This window comes from Theropithecus gelada, chromosome 4, assembly GCF_003255815.1.
Source record: "Theropithecus gelada isolate Dixy chromosome 4, Tgel_1.0, whole genome shotgun sequence".
Taxonomy (NCBI): domain Eukaryota; kingdom Metazoa; phylum Chordata; class Mammalia; order Primates; family Cercopithecidae; genus Theropithecus; species Theropithecus gelada.
In genome coordinates this window covers 115204562-115218156 of record NC_037671.1, presented here as the reverse complement: position 1 = coordinate 115218156, position 13595 = coordinate 115204562, and the positions used below count along the sequence as shown (strand labels likewise).

Here is a 13595-nt window from a genome sequence, read left to right as displayed (position 1 = left end):
TCTTGGCTCACTGCAACCTCTGCCTCCCACGTTCAAGCAATTCTCTGCCTCAACCTCCTGAGTAGCTGGGATTACAGGCACCTACCACCACGCCTGGCTAATTTTTTGTATTTTTAGTAGAGATGGGGTTTCACCATCTAGGACAGGCTGGTCTCGAACTCCTGACCTCATGGTTCACCTGCCTCGGCCTCCCAAAGTGTTGGGATTACAGTCGTGAGCCACCACACCTGGCCTCTGCTTGTTCATTCCTGTTATGGTTCTTTTCTCTTGTGGTTTTATTGAACTATAATCTAGTGTATGTATGTGTATATATACATATATATATGTATATATATTTTTTCATTGTGGTAAAATATATATAACAAAATTTACTATCTTAGCCTTTTTTTTTTTTTTTTTCTGGGAGATAGAACTTTGCTCTGTTGCCCAGGCTGGAATGCAGTGGCGCGATCTCGGCTCACTGCAACCACCGCCTCCCGGATTCAAGCAATTCTCCTGCCTCAGCCTCCTGAGTAGCTGGGAATACAGGCACACGCCGCCATGCCTGGCTAATTTCTTTTTTATTTTAGTAGAGCTAGGGTTTCACCATGTTGGCCAGGCTGGTCTCGAACTCCTGAGCTCCAGCAGTCCGCCTGCCTCAGCCTCCCAGAGTGCTGGGATTACAGGCGTGAGCCACCGCACCCAGCCCATCTTAACCATTTTTAAGTGCACATCAGTAGTGGTAAGTACATTCACACTGTTGTGCAGCCAATCTCCAGAACGCTTTTCATCTTGCAAAACTGAAACTGTACCCACTAAACAACTCCCCATGCCCCTCCCCACAGCCCCTGCCAGCCACCATTCTCCTTCGTTTCTATGAATGTAACAACTCTAGGGACCTCATGTAAGTAGCATCATACTGTGGCTGGCTTATTTCACTTAGCATAATGTGCCTGCATGTTGTAGCGTGTCAGAATTTTCTTTTTTTTTTTTTTTTTTGAGATGGAGTTTCGCTTTTGTTGCCCAGGCTGGAGTGCAATGGCACCATCTCAGCTCATCGCAACCTTCTGCTCTGGGATTCAAGCGATTCTCCTGCCTCAGCCTCCCGAGTAGTTGGGATTACAGGCATGCACCACCACACCCAGCTAATTTTTGTATTTTTAGCAGAGAGAGGGTTTCACCTTGTTGGTCAGGCTGGTCTCGAACTCCTGACCTTGTGACCTACCCGCCACAGCCTCCCAAAGTGCTGGGATTACAGGTGTGAGCCACCACTCCTGGCCAGGATTTCCTTTCTTTTTCGGGCTGAATACACTCCCATTCTTTGGATATCCCACATTTTGTTTCTTCATCCATCTGTGGATGGACACTTGTTCCCCCTCTCAGCTATTGTAAGTAATGCTGTATGGGCATGCGTGTTTATGGCATATGTACAAATATCCCCTCAATACCGTGTTTTCAATTCAATTGGAAATGTATTCCCAGAAGTGGGACTGCTGGGTCCTCTAGGATATTTTTAAGCACATGTTGATGGTTCAGTCAGACCTGAGCTTCCCAGGGCTCACTCTCCTCCTCAGATAGTCTGTCTTTGCAGCCCTCTGACATCTCCATTCTGAATTTTGTGGCTCCAGTTCTGGCTGATGGATTTGTCTTCAGGGGTAGTGCGTGATTGTGGGGCGCCCAGGCTTCAAGCTGGTTGCTGCTTCTCCTGTTCTTTCATCCCTCACATATTCCATTGGTGTGTCACTCTTCTTTCCTGTTCGGTGGCATAAATCAGTAGCATAAGTTGAAGAAGAAATCAGTGAAGCAAGAGCTTAGCAGCGTTGTTGATAAGCCTGGAGTCACAGTGGTGAGAGCGTGGGGCTGATCTATCAATATTTAATATTACCCCAGCTCCTGCTTTTAAGGAGTTGTTTGTGTGCCAGGTATATGGGTGCTTTGCACATGTTCACCTCTGTGGTCCTAACATCCCTCTTAGGTGAGAACTGGTGATATCTTCCCATTTTACAGACAAGAAAACTAAAGCACAAAGAAACTAAGTCAACTGCTCAGTGTCCCATAGCTAGGAAGAGGAAGAGCTGGGAGAAAGAATGTCCAGATGGTTGAGGTCATCATCCTGCTCTGTTCTTCAGAGCTAAGTACTGTGCTCAAAAGTGTGTGTGTATTGGAGGTCTGGGGGGAGACATAGTTAAAGGGGACAGTGACTGAGTGACCCTCCTGAAGAGGAAGGGTGACAGTGATGGGCACAGGCATAGACTCCATGCCACACAGGGGACATCATCACCAGCACGCAGTCAGTGTTTATGGAAGGAAGGACAGAGGGAATGAATTGGAGGCTAGCTCAGAAAAGGTTTGTCATTTTTATGAGGCCATTTTGTGAATGAGGAACTAGAATATTCTGGACTACAGAGGTGGTAGAGATCAATTGAGAGAGAAGATTTTGGATGAGTGAAAAGAAAAATGTTCCAGTTGGAAGTTTGAATTCTCAGACCTAGAGGCGTTCAGTGCAAAATAGATGTAGCCCTGCTGTGGGCAAGTCAGGCATTGAAGCCAACTCAGATGGCGGGTGGCCAAGGAGACCCTGGGTTCCTGTTCCTTGGTCCTGGGTAAAGCTCGCCAGGGTGCCTACAACCCTTGGCACATGCCAGGGCCTTTCTACATAAACCACTGTAGGGAGAGTCACCCCCAGATCCTGCTGTTGAGTGTGCCTCAGACCATCTTGCCATCTGATCATGAACCACCCAACTCTACGTAGCAAAAGCAGTTATTTTCATGAATGATTTCATGAAGTGTGGCTCTTTTCAAGGAAAACAGCCCAGGTGAAAAAGAGGTCAGTAATCAGAAGAAATGCTTCTGAGTTAGGCTGTCTCAGACATGCACTAACCCTAAGATGAACCCTTTTCCTTTCCACTGATATTTCAATTATTTTTTTTTTCCTGCATTCCCATTCTTCATGGAGATAATGCTGCTAAAATGTCAGCTCTCCTCTGAAAGGAGGAAAATGTTTAATAATAATGTGGTCTAAAGTCCTCTATTTGATAGGTGACCTCAAGGCCAGGATCCCTGCCTCCTTTGCCAACACACTTCTCACTCTTCTTGTAACAGAAATTCGATTTGAGCTGCATAATTATTTGTTAGATAATCAGCCTCCCAGCCTACTGCAGCATGACGGTTCATGAAAAGAGCTGCTGCTGCTGCTGCTGGCTCTCTTTGTACTGTCTGCCTGTTAGCTATGTTCCTCACACTGGCAAGATTTAGATCCTCTAAGACCATTTACAGTCTTGTCACCATGTAAAAATCTGAATTCAATGGTGCAGTCAGTAATGGAGCTCAAGCCTTCTTTCTCCCTGATTTCTTGCATTGGTTGGTGCTGGTAAAACTTTAGTAACTAAGTAATGGTTTTCTGGAAGCCCTTTCTTACCTCCCCCACAGCCCCACACCCTCACAACCAACCCTTGGGTGCTGGGCAGTGAGAAAGGTGTGGCATTGCTCTACAGGAGAAAGAAGCTGTAAGTGCTTTGTATGGCACTCTCCCACATTTGCTTCTTAAAGCAAACTGGGTTTGTGTGTGCCCCTTGGTGTCTCCCCATACTTTATATCCCCAAGAATGTATTCAGTACAACACTGATGGCATCTTATGGGCTGTTCTTTCTCCACCCCAGTCGTGTGGAAGGAAAACACCGGAGATGATTTACGGTAATGGAAAATAGTGCTAGAGTCCAGGGCATGACTGCATTTGAGTGTGAAGTAGAAATTGTCTCAGAACCCCACTAGAGTGGTTCCGCTGGAGAGAGTGGGACACCTGGCTCTCAGAGGCGCTGTGCAGCCAGACAGCAGCGTGCTGGACTTCCTGATGGCGAGCTTACAGGTAAAGGGAGAAACAGGCTGCACTTCTGACTTGGGAGTCTCTGCTGAACTTTTTAGAAAACTGACTTCAGCAGCAACTGCCGTCTAGAGAACGATTTGGCATCTCTTTTTGCCAGAGTAACTTCTCACTCAAGAGTAGGCAACTTTTAATTACGGTACCGGGTGGAGGCAGCAATGAATAATTTAGAATAAAGATTGAAAAATATGGAATAAGGTGTAGTAGACTAATTGCTTAGAAGAAGTTTTATTGTGTGAAAATGAATGTGTTTAAACTTGAATTACAGTGGCTCATTTCCTCTCGACCCTTGAGGGTGATTGCAATCCCTTTTAAGAACTGTTAAAAGTCCCCCTCAAAATCATCTTCTCTTTGAATTTTCCTCTTCTAATGTGACTTTTGACAATTATATCTTTATCGTTCACTAATAGAATATCTCCATGTCTGCAGGGACGCAGGGAAATATGATGACTGAAAGAAACACTAATCTACATGCGCACTTTATTAGCTAAGAAATCCCTCCTTCATACATTCTTCCAGGCTTGCCTCTGCACATTCCATCTGCTGTGTGGGCTCAACTCTGCATTATAGATGGGAAAGTGATGGACTTGTCCATAAGAAATGGATACTTGATAGGAGAAGGAACATATTACATAGAGCTAACAGGCTAAAGCTTTGGGATCATGTAAATTCAGTTTAAACCTTGAGGAGGCCTCCTACTATGGACGCATTTTGGGGAAACTGACTAATCTCTCCAGCCTCAGCATCCTCATTTGTACAGTGGTGTCTGACAGTGACACCAACTTCACCAAGTTGCTGTGAGACCCAAATGAAATGCCCCAGAGTAGAATGCTGGAACATAGAAAGCAGGCAATGAAGGCTGGGTGGGTGGATCACCTGAGGCCAGGAGTTCGAGACCAGCCCGGGAAACATGGTGAAACCCCATCTCTACTACAAATATACAAACTAGACAGGTGTGGTGTTATGTGCCTGTAGTCCCAGCTACTCGGGAGGCTGAGGCAGGAGAATCGCTTGAACCTAGGAGGTGGAGGTTGCAGTGAGCTGAGATCACACCACTGCACTCCAGCTTGGACAACAGAGTTAGACTCTGTCTCAAAAAGAAAAAAAAAAAGGCCAGGCATGGTGGCTCACGCCTGTAATCCCAGCACTTTGGGAGGCCGAGGCGGGTGGATCACCACATCAGGAGATCGAGACCATCCTGATTAACACGGTGAAACCCCATCTCTGCTAAAGATACAAAAAATTAGCCGGGCATGGTGGCGGCACCTGTAGTCCCAGCTGCCTGGGAGGCTGAGGCAGGGAGAACGGCGTGAACCCAGGAGGCGGAGCTTGCAGTGAGCCGAGATTGCGCCACTGCACTCCAGCCTGGTTGGCAGAGCGAGACTCCGTCTCAAAAAAAAAAAAAGGGCGGGGGGGAAAGCAGTCAGTCAGTGCTAGCTCTTCCTCCTGTCATGTTCGCTTTCGAAAGAGACTGGGCCTCCTGAATTCACCTTCAACAATTCTCCTGTAACTCAAGGTAATTTTGTCAAATTTCAAGATTGGTTTATTTTGCACTGAGTTAAAACCAGGAATTAGAAGCCAAGTCTCCTAAAGCACTACTAAACTAAACCAAGACATTGGCATTTTTCTTTGTCCATGAGAATTGGGAGCCCTTAGTGATACCATAAAACGTCAGTCATTTTTGCATAGAAGGAGGTATGACCCCGAGAAGTCAGCTTGACCTTCAGTCTGAATATTGTTTGTTAAATGAGGAGTTAAGGTTGAAAATCATCCCTGTATCCTTCCTCTAGCCTTGCAAACATTTTGAGGTATAGCCTTGACAGCAAGACAGGATAGTGTTTGTTTTTATTAAAAGGTCTTTCCTGTTCCTTGCGTGGAGCCATTCTCTTGATCCCAGTGGGGGCTGGATGAAGGAAGACCAAAACACACCACGAAGACAGCCTGGAGCCGCAGCCAGCTCTGCTGACTTCTGAACTTCACACTCTCCCTGCCCAGATGGCCAGGGGTGTTTCCTCCTCTGCTGGTCTTTTTTAAGGCAGGATGTTTGTTGTTACTGTTTTTCTGGTTGGTTCTTAAGAAATTATTTTCTACGTTTTGAAAGTGCCAGCTGGAACCTACACCAGTTGTTGGTGGGGTGTGAGAGCTATCCTTTACATGGACTTGGAGCATTTGCAACCCGAGCCTCCACATTGAAATAAACATTTAAAAAATGCATATCTATGGATATACAGTGGGGGAATCTTCCATTGTGGTAAAAATATGTATAACATACAATTTCTCCTGTAATCATTTTTACATGTATAGTCTGTGGCATTAGGTACATTCACATTGTACATATAGGGTTTAATTAATAGGATCTTAAAACTTAAAAGGTATTGATGCACATCTCTGTTGCCTTTTACATTTCACAGTAATTAGAAGGAAGAAACACACTCGAGGTTGAAAGGCTGTCCCTTCTTTTGGTTGTCCTTGTCCCTGGAAAAGCTGTCTCCCCCTCAGGGCCTTTGACCTCCTCTGGCTCTCCCTCCCATCTCAGCCTGAGCCCATAGCCCTTTCTTCAGCGCTCTCTTCTCCTCTTGTTGTGCATTAGAATGTTTGGAGTGTTCTGTGGAAAGCTGGTCCTTACATTTTCCAGTCAGTTATGTATCTCACTCATAAACCTGTTTCTCCCCCCATGCTCTTTAATATTCTGCTTTCTTAATTATGATTGAGCTGCCTTTAAACAGCCTTTGATCGTCCAATGTGAACGGCTTCAACAAGCCTCCCATAAGCCTCTTCTCCCCTGGCCTCCTTTCCATGATCCAACCCCAAATTTCCAGATACCTCCTGCTTTCTTTACGTTTGGGGTTTTTTTGTTTTGTTTTGTTTTGTTTGGCAGAATCTGGCTCTGTCACCCAGGGTGGAGTGCACTGGCGAAATCTTGACTCACTGCAACCTGCACCTCCCGGTTTCAAGCAATTCTCCTGCCTCAGCCTCCTTAGTAGCTGGGATTACAGGTGTGGGCCACCACGGCTTGCAAATTTTTGTATTTTTAGTAGAGGCAGGGTCTCACCATGTTGGCTGGGCTGGTCTCGAACTCCTGACCTCAAGTGATCTGCCTGCCTCAGCCTCTCAAAGTGCTGGGATTGCAGGCATGAGCCACTGCACCCAGCCCCAGATACCTCCTGCTTGACCAGACCTTCTGTAAACACTTAGATCCCTCTCAAATCTAGATGCTTCTCCAACACTGGCTTCTAGGTTCTCTATGAAACCTCTGCTGGCCTGCAGTATATAACCCACCTCCCAGCCTGCCAGGCACGTCGTTCAGCTGTGTGAGACAGTTTCACGTCGTTCAGCTGTGTGAGACAGTTTCGAGGGATCTGCACCTGTCGTGAGCACGGGCTCCACCTTCTCAAAGCATCCCACTCATCCCTGTGTGATTCTGGCAAAGCCTGCCCCAGCTTTCTTTCCTCGATGGTTGAAATAGCACACAATGCGAAAAAAACAGTGGCCTGTATTTAATACACTTGCACATGTCACAAGAATCCCTGTAGTGTCATTGAAAGCTGTCTTCTAGCATGCAAAATGATTGTCACTATGATGGAAGTTTCTAGAAATGCATTATTTCATCTGAAATTATGAGAGAAGGTAAAATGATGAACTATCAAAGTCACACTACATGTTGGCCGGCTGCCTTCTACCACTCACTCCGTCCCTCCCCAGGCTTTCTGACTTAAATTTAGATCAGATGAGACCATTGCAATGGAGAGAGTGTCCACTTTCTCATCTAAAAGCAAGCTCATGAGGAACATTAAATATGATCACAGGAACAAACATTAAGGTACCACACTAATGGACCACTTAAGAGAGAGAGAAAACTACGACCTTAGGGTTTAGGGGAAAAAAACACTCAAACAGCACAGGCTTTCAGTCTCCCCAGTCTCTCGGAGGTTGGGGGGCAATGTTTTGAGTAAAGTACAAGGGCTCCTTGAACGTGAACACGGAACCAGCGTTGCACCTGTGTTCATTCATTTTGCTCTTACAACACATTGATGTTCCTACGTCAGATTTGTAGAAGAGGAATGAGCAGCTGCATCATGAGAACGCTGTGCATGGCCAGGGGCGGTGGCTCATGCCTGTAATCCTAGCATTTAGGGAGGCCAAGGTAGGAGGATCGCTTGAATCTAGGAGTTCAAGACTAACCTGGGTGACATGGCAGATCCTGTCTCTACTAAAAATATTTTTAAAATTAGCCAGGCATAGTGGCACATGCCCCATAGTCTCAGCTACTCAGGAGGCTGAGGTGGGAGGATCGCTTGAGCCTGGGAGGCAGAGGTTGCAGTGAGCCAAGATCACCCCCACTGCATTCCGGCCCGAGCAACGGAGCCAGGCTCAAAAAAAAAAAAAAAACAGGCCAGGCACGATGGCTCCCTCCTGTAATCCCAATCCTTTGGGAGGCTGAGGCGGGCAGATCACTTGAATTCAGGAGTTGGAGACCAGCCTGGCCAATGTGGCAAAGCCCCATCTGTAATAAAAATACAAAAATGAGCCAGGCATCGTGGTGCATGCCTGTAATTCCAGCTACTCTGGAGACTAAGGCCCAAGAATCACTTGAACCTGGCATGTGGAGGTTGCAGTGGGCCGAGAACATGCCACTGCACACCATCGTGCCTGGCCTGGTTTTTTTTTTTTTTTTTTTTTTTTTGAGCCTGGGCAACAGAACAAGACTCTGTCTCAAAGGAAGCAAAACAAAACACTGTACATGAGTGTTCCTGGGTCCAGCAGAGGGCTCGAACCAGTCAGCCCTTTCCCCTCTTTTGGGTGAGATGCGATCTTTAAAATCACTTATTCCCATATATTCCGTTTTTTGGCATTGCTGCGCTGTTCTATTTGAGAGTAATAAAAGATTACCCATGTGAATTTCTTACTATTTCATGTGGAGAAATGCAGCTTTTCTAGCGGTGAGCCTTTCTTCCATTTCCCAGAGTCCGGTTACCCTCACCGCACCCCAGGTTTGCCGTAGGAGGATGAGATTCTCTACATGTAGGCGTCTTCAGAGTGAACCTGTTGCTCAGGGCCAGCAAGCCCACAGGGCTCCATGCCCACTGAGCAGGCTCGTGGAAGTCGGCACGTAGCTCAGATGTGCTGGTTTCCAGCCAAGGACATGCTTTGTGTCAGCGATACAGGGGCCTGTTGTTCTCAGTAGCAAGGGCAGAGCCGCTCCCAGGACTCCAGGTGGTGCTGGTAATGCAAGCCCTTGCACCTAGTGTGGTGTGGTCAGTATAAATTAATATCGACAGCTTCATGTTGTACTTTAATTTGAAGTACAGGAAAGGCTGCTTGCCAAACTGTATTTGTAGATCATTTAAAATTTATGCTTCATTTAAGATACAAAATACGAATGGAAATAATTACTGTGTATCCGGAAATGTCTATTCAACGTACGAGTTTATTAATTGATCCTTCTCTTCACATGTTTTACGGGCCTTGGAATACACTTTGCTGATATCACAGCGTAGGAAGATTTAACCCATGTGAATTCAACTCTGTGGCCTTGGTGAAAGAAAAGAACCATGTATTTTTCATTCACTGTGGCCCCCGATGCATGCCAACGACTTCATTTGGTGCAGGGCTGAAGAAATGGCAGTGTGTTCCAATACTTCAACAACAGCGGGGCCTCATTAAGAGACGCTAGGGTATTGAGAATGGAGTATTATATAGTGTTTTCATGGGTCTTCTAAAAGATTTTTCAGGGTTGCTGACTTCAGAATTTGGCCTCTAAGTAAAATGAGACATCCCTACTACAGTGTAAAGCCTTCATGGATCTTTACTTCTAACAGTTCATTTTTAAACTTTTGTTCCATTTCATTTTCTTTTGTCCATTTTTTGTCACCAAAAAATTATTTTAAAATGTAACGACTTTTCTAGAATGTACAGAACAGTTTTATTCCACTAAAAAGCAGGACTTCAATAATTTAATTGAAGAATTCTAGTGAGCATTTCCAGAGCCTTTCCAAGAAGGCTATACTGTCTGACTGAGTGACTTAGCTTCTAGGACCCCGGTCCACCACACCTACAAAATGAATTTACTAAAGCATGAAGGTCACCAAATCCTCTACTGTTTCTTCGTGGAGTCACTCAGCTGGTGTTTATGTTGTGCCTGCTCTGTGCGAGAGACTGTGCCACCAGTATAACCATTGGTCGCGGTTATTTTCTAGAGCCGTACTGCCCAATATCCCACGTGGCTAAGATTGACAGTTCAGTTTCTGGATTGCTCCAGTCCCACTTCCAATGCTTTTAATAGCCGCATGAAGCCAGTGAACACACGACACATCTTCCATTGTGATGGAAAGTGGCAGTGCACAGCTCTGTTCTAGAGTATTTCCGTTTCCGAAATACGTGTTTAAGAAGTTTGGAAAGGAATTAGTGTAGAGTATGAAGAGGGTTACATTTTTGGTGAATATGAAGATTTAACATAATGTTAGTTCAAAAATGACCAAAGATACAAGTGTAGACACCAGCCTTTTGAGGTAGCTAATATGTTAAACAGCTGTGCGTAATATAGACAGAATATTCACTATGTCCCCACTCAGCCCTGTGTTTGACACCATTTCACCTTGGCTTCTGCCTTTCTTTCCCTTCTTTGCCTATTGACATTTTTCCTGTCCTATCTTTTTTTTTTTCTTTGAGATAGAGTCTTGCTCTGTCACCAGGCTGGAGTGCAGTGGCATGATCTTGGCTCACTGCAACCTCCACCTCCCGTGTTCAAGCGATTCTCCTGCCTCACCCTCCCAAGTAGCTGGGACTACAGGCACGCACCACCACTCCCAGCTAATTTTTGTGTTTTTTTCAATAGAGATGGGGTTTCACCATGTTGGCCAGGATGGTCTCGGTCTCTTGACCTCATGATCCACCCACCTCGGCCTCCCAAAGTGCTGGGATTACAGGCATGAGTCACTGCACCCGGCCTCCTGTCCTTTCTTTAATGCACTATTCCAGCTCTTTTCTAATGTCTTGTCAGCTTTTGCTGATTTTCATGCCTCCCTTTGCAACCTGTGACCTCTTGACTTTAATAGTATGTTTATACAGTCTTGACTGCATACTCTCTTCTCTCATAGTTGTTTACTGTGTCTCATTGTCCCCAGTCCATCAGAAGTTCTTTGTACACAAAGTCCCTGAAGCTCTAGAACCACGCCCTGACATCTTGAAAGGACTTGCCGTAGGTGGTTATTTGGTCACTTAGCAGATGCCTGTGGGATCCTACTTCATGCAGACCACTCTCCAAGGCACAATGTGGCAAGTAAATATATCAGTCAATATTTACAGAACCAAGAGAAAGCCAGCAATGATTAACACATGAACAGTCATAAATTGTTTGGCCATTCTATTTGTTTATAAAAGCTATCATTTACCACAGAGAAGCACAAGTGAATATCAAGTTCAGACCAAGACCTTTGGGCTGAGCTTGGTTTTTTTTTTTTTTTCTTTAAAGATTACACTTCTCCCCCAAATCAAGCAGATTAACCATAGGAAGTTCCTTGCCTGCTAACACAATATAAATAGATTGCATGCAAGGGGAAGGACCTTATCAGAGCAGATTTTAGTATTTACACTAAACCCAAAAGATATGTTAACTGAGATATTTTTATTTCCTTATTTGTACTTGTGAGTGAAAAACAAAAATTGTAGCAGGAGTCCCAAGACTACAAATGGCACTTTGGCCATGGGCTTTGGAGTTGTGAGTTGAAGCACTTTATTCAGCATGTGGCTGCAGGATTGTAGCTCAGGTTCTAGACAGTGCATTCTCTTCAGGTCCCAGGAAGCAGTATCATACCCCTGGAAGCCGCCAGGATGCACCTTCATCTATTACAGTGGTGGCGAGGCTGAGGCCGGGCATCAGAAGTGCCGAGTGCTGGGAAGCTGTGGGGCTGGATAGATAGCAGTGCCTGCTGGGAAGCACACAGCCCTGGCAGTGAGCTTGAGGCAGGGAAGCAGGGCCGCCCTGTTGGGATTCATTCGTACTACTGGCCCCTCACAGTACCGTCATGTGTGGGTGGTCGCACTTGTCCTACAGGAAGTAAACCACAACTACTCAGCTCACACAGTCAGCCTGGCACCTCCTTGGAATTCCCAAAACACTTTCCAATAAACATTGGAAAGGAAGAAAGTTTAGTTGTTAACAAAAAAATGTACATTGCCTTATGCCCAAAAGCGTTGAAAGCAGGGACTCAAGCAGGTACTCGTGCAGCCCTGTTCATAGCAGCATTGTTCATAGCAGCATTGTAGCTGAAGGGTGGGAACTCCCTTGTCTGTCAGCAGGGATCAGCTAAATATGGCACACACATACTATGGAACATTATTCAGCCTTGGGAAGGACACCTCCTGTCACACGGATGAAACTTGAGGGCATTATGCTAAATGAAATACTCCAGACACGGAAGGACAGATACTGCTTGACTCCGCTTGTAGGGGGTCTAGGGCAGTCAGATTCATAGACAGGAAGTAGAATGGTGGTTGTCAGGGGCCGAGGGGAGGGGCATGGAAAGTTGCTACTTTATGGGTAGAGTTTCAATTTTGCTAAATACAAAGAGTTCTGGAAGTTGGTTGCCCAACACCATAAATGGACTTTACATTGCTGAATTGCACACTTAGAAATGGCTAAAATGGTAAATTAGGCCAGGCATGGTAGCTTGCGGCTATAATTCCAGCACTTTGGAAGTCCAAGGCCGGCAGATCGCTTGAGCCCAGGAGTTCAAGACCAGTCTGGGCAACACAGCAAGACCCCCATCTCTACAAAAATTTTAGAAATTAGCCGGTGGCATGCACCTGTAGTCCTAGCTACACCGTATGCTGAGGTAGGAGGATTACTTGAGCCCCGGAGGTTGAGGCTGCAGTGAGCTGTGATCACACCACTGAACTCCAGAATGAGACCCTGGGTCACAAAAAAAGAAAAGAAGATGGTAAATTACATGTTATGTGTATCTTACTAAAATTAAAGTTCTTAAAAATATGTATTTTAGGCCAGACACAGTGGCTCACACTTGAAATCCCAGCACTTTGAGAGGCCAAGGCAGGCAGATCACCTGAGGTCAGGAGTTGGAGACCAGCCTGGCCAACATGGTGAAACCCCGTCTCTACTAAAAATACAAAAATCAGCCGGGCATGGTGGTGGGAGCCTGTAATCCCAGCTGCTCGGGAGGCTGAGGAAGGGAGAATTGCTTGACCCAGAAGGCAGAGGTTACCATGAGCCAAGATTTTGCACCACTACACTCCCAGCCTGGGCATCAGCGAGACTCTGTCTTAAATAAATATATATATATTTATATATATATACATAAATATGTATAAATATACACACATATATACACACATATATATACACACACCCATATGTATATACATATATATACACAGACATATATATGTACATACACACACATATGTATATTTCTTGTAAAACATTTTCATGTTTAGCAAATCATGCCGGGCACAGTGGCTCACACCTGTAATCCCAACACTTTGGGAGGCCGAGGCGGGCAGATCACCTGAGGTCGGGAGTTCGAGACCAGCCTGACCAACGTGGTGAAACCCTGTCTCTACTAAAAATACAAAATTAGCCGGGCGTGGTGGCACATGCCTGTAATCCCAGCCACTTGGGAGGCTGAGGCAGGATAATCGCTTGAACCCAGGAGGTGGAGGTTGCAGTCAGCTAAGATCTCACCATTCTACTCCAGCCTGGGTGACAGAGTGAGTCTCT

The 13595-nt window shown here is 45.6% G+C and overlaps 1 protein-coding gene across 8 annotated transcripts in view; it reads left to right on the top strand.

Moving 5' to 3' along the window:
• Positions 1-13595, top strand: part of MTHFD1L (methylenetetrahydrofolate dehydrogenase (NADP+ dependent) 1 like) — a 233814-nt gene that overhangs the window by 150004 nt on the left and 70215 nt on the right. The gene's annotated exons all lie outside the window — the stretch shown is intronic.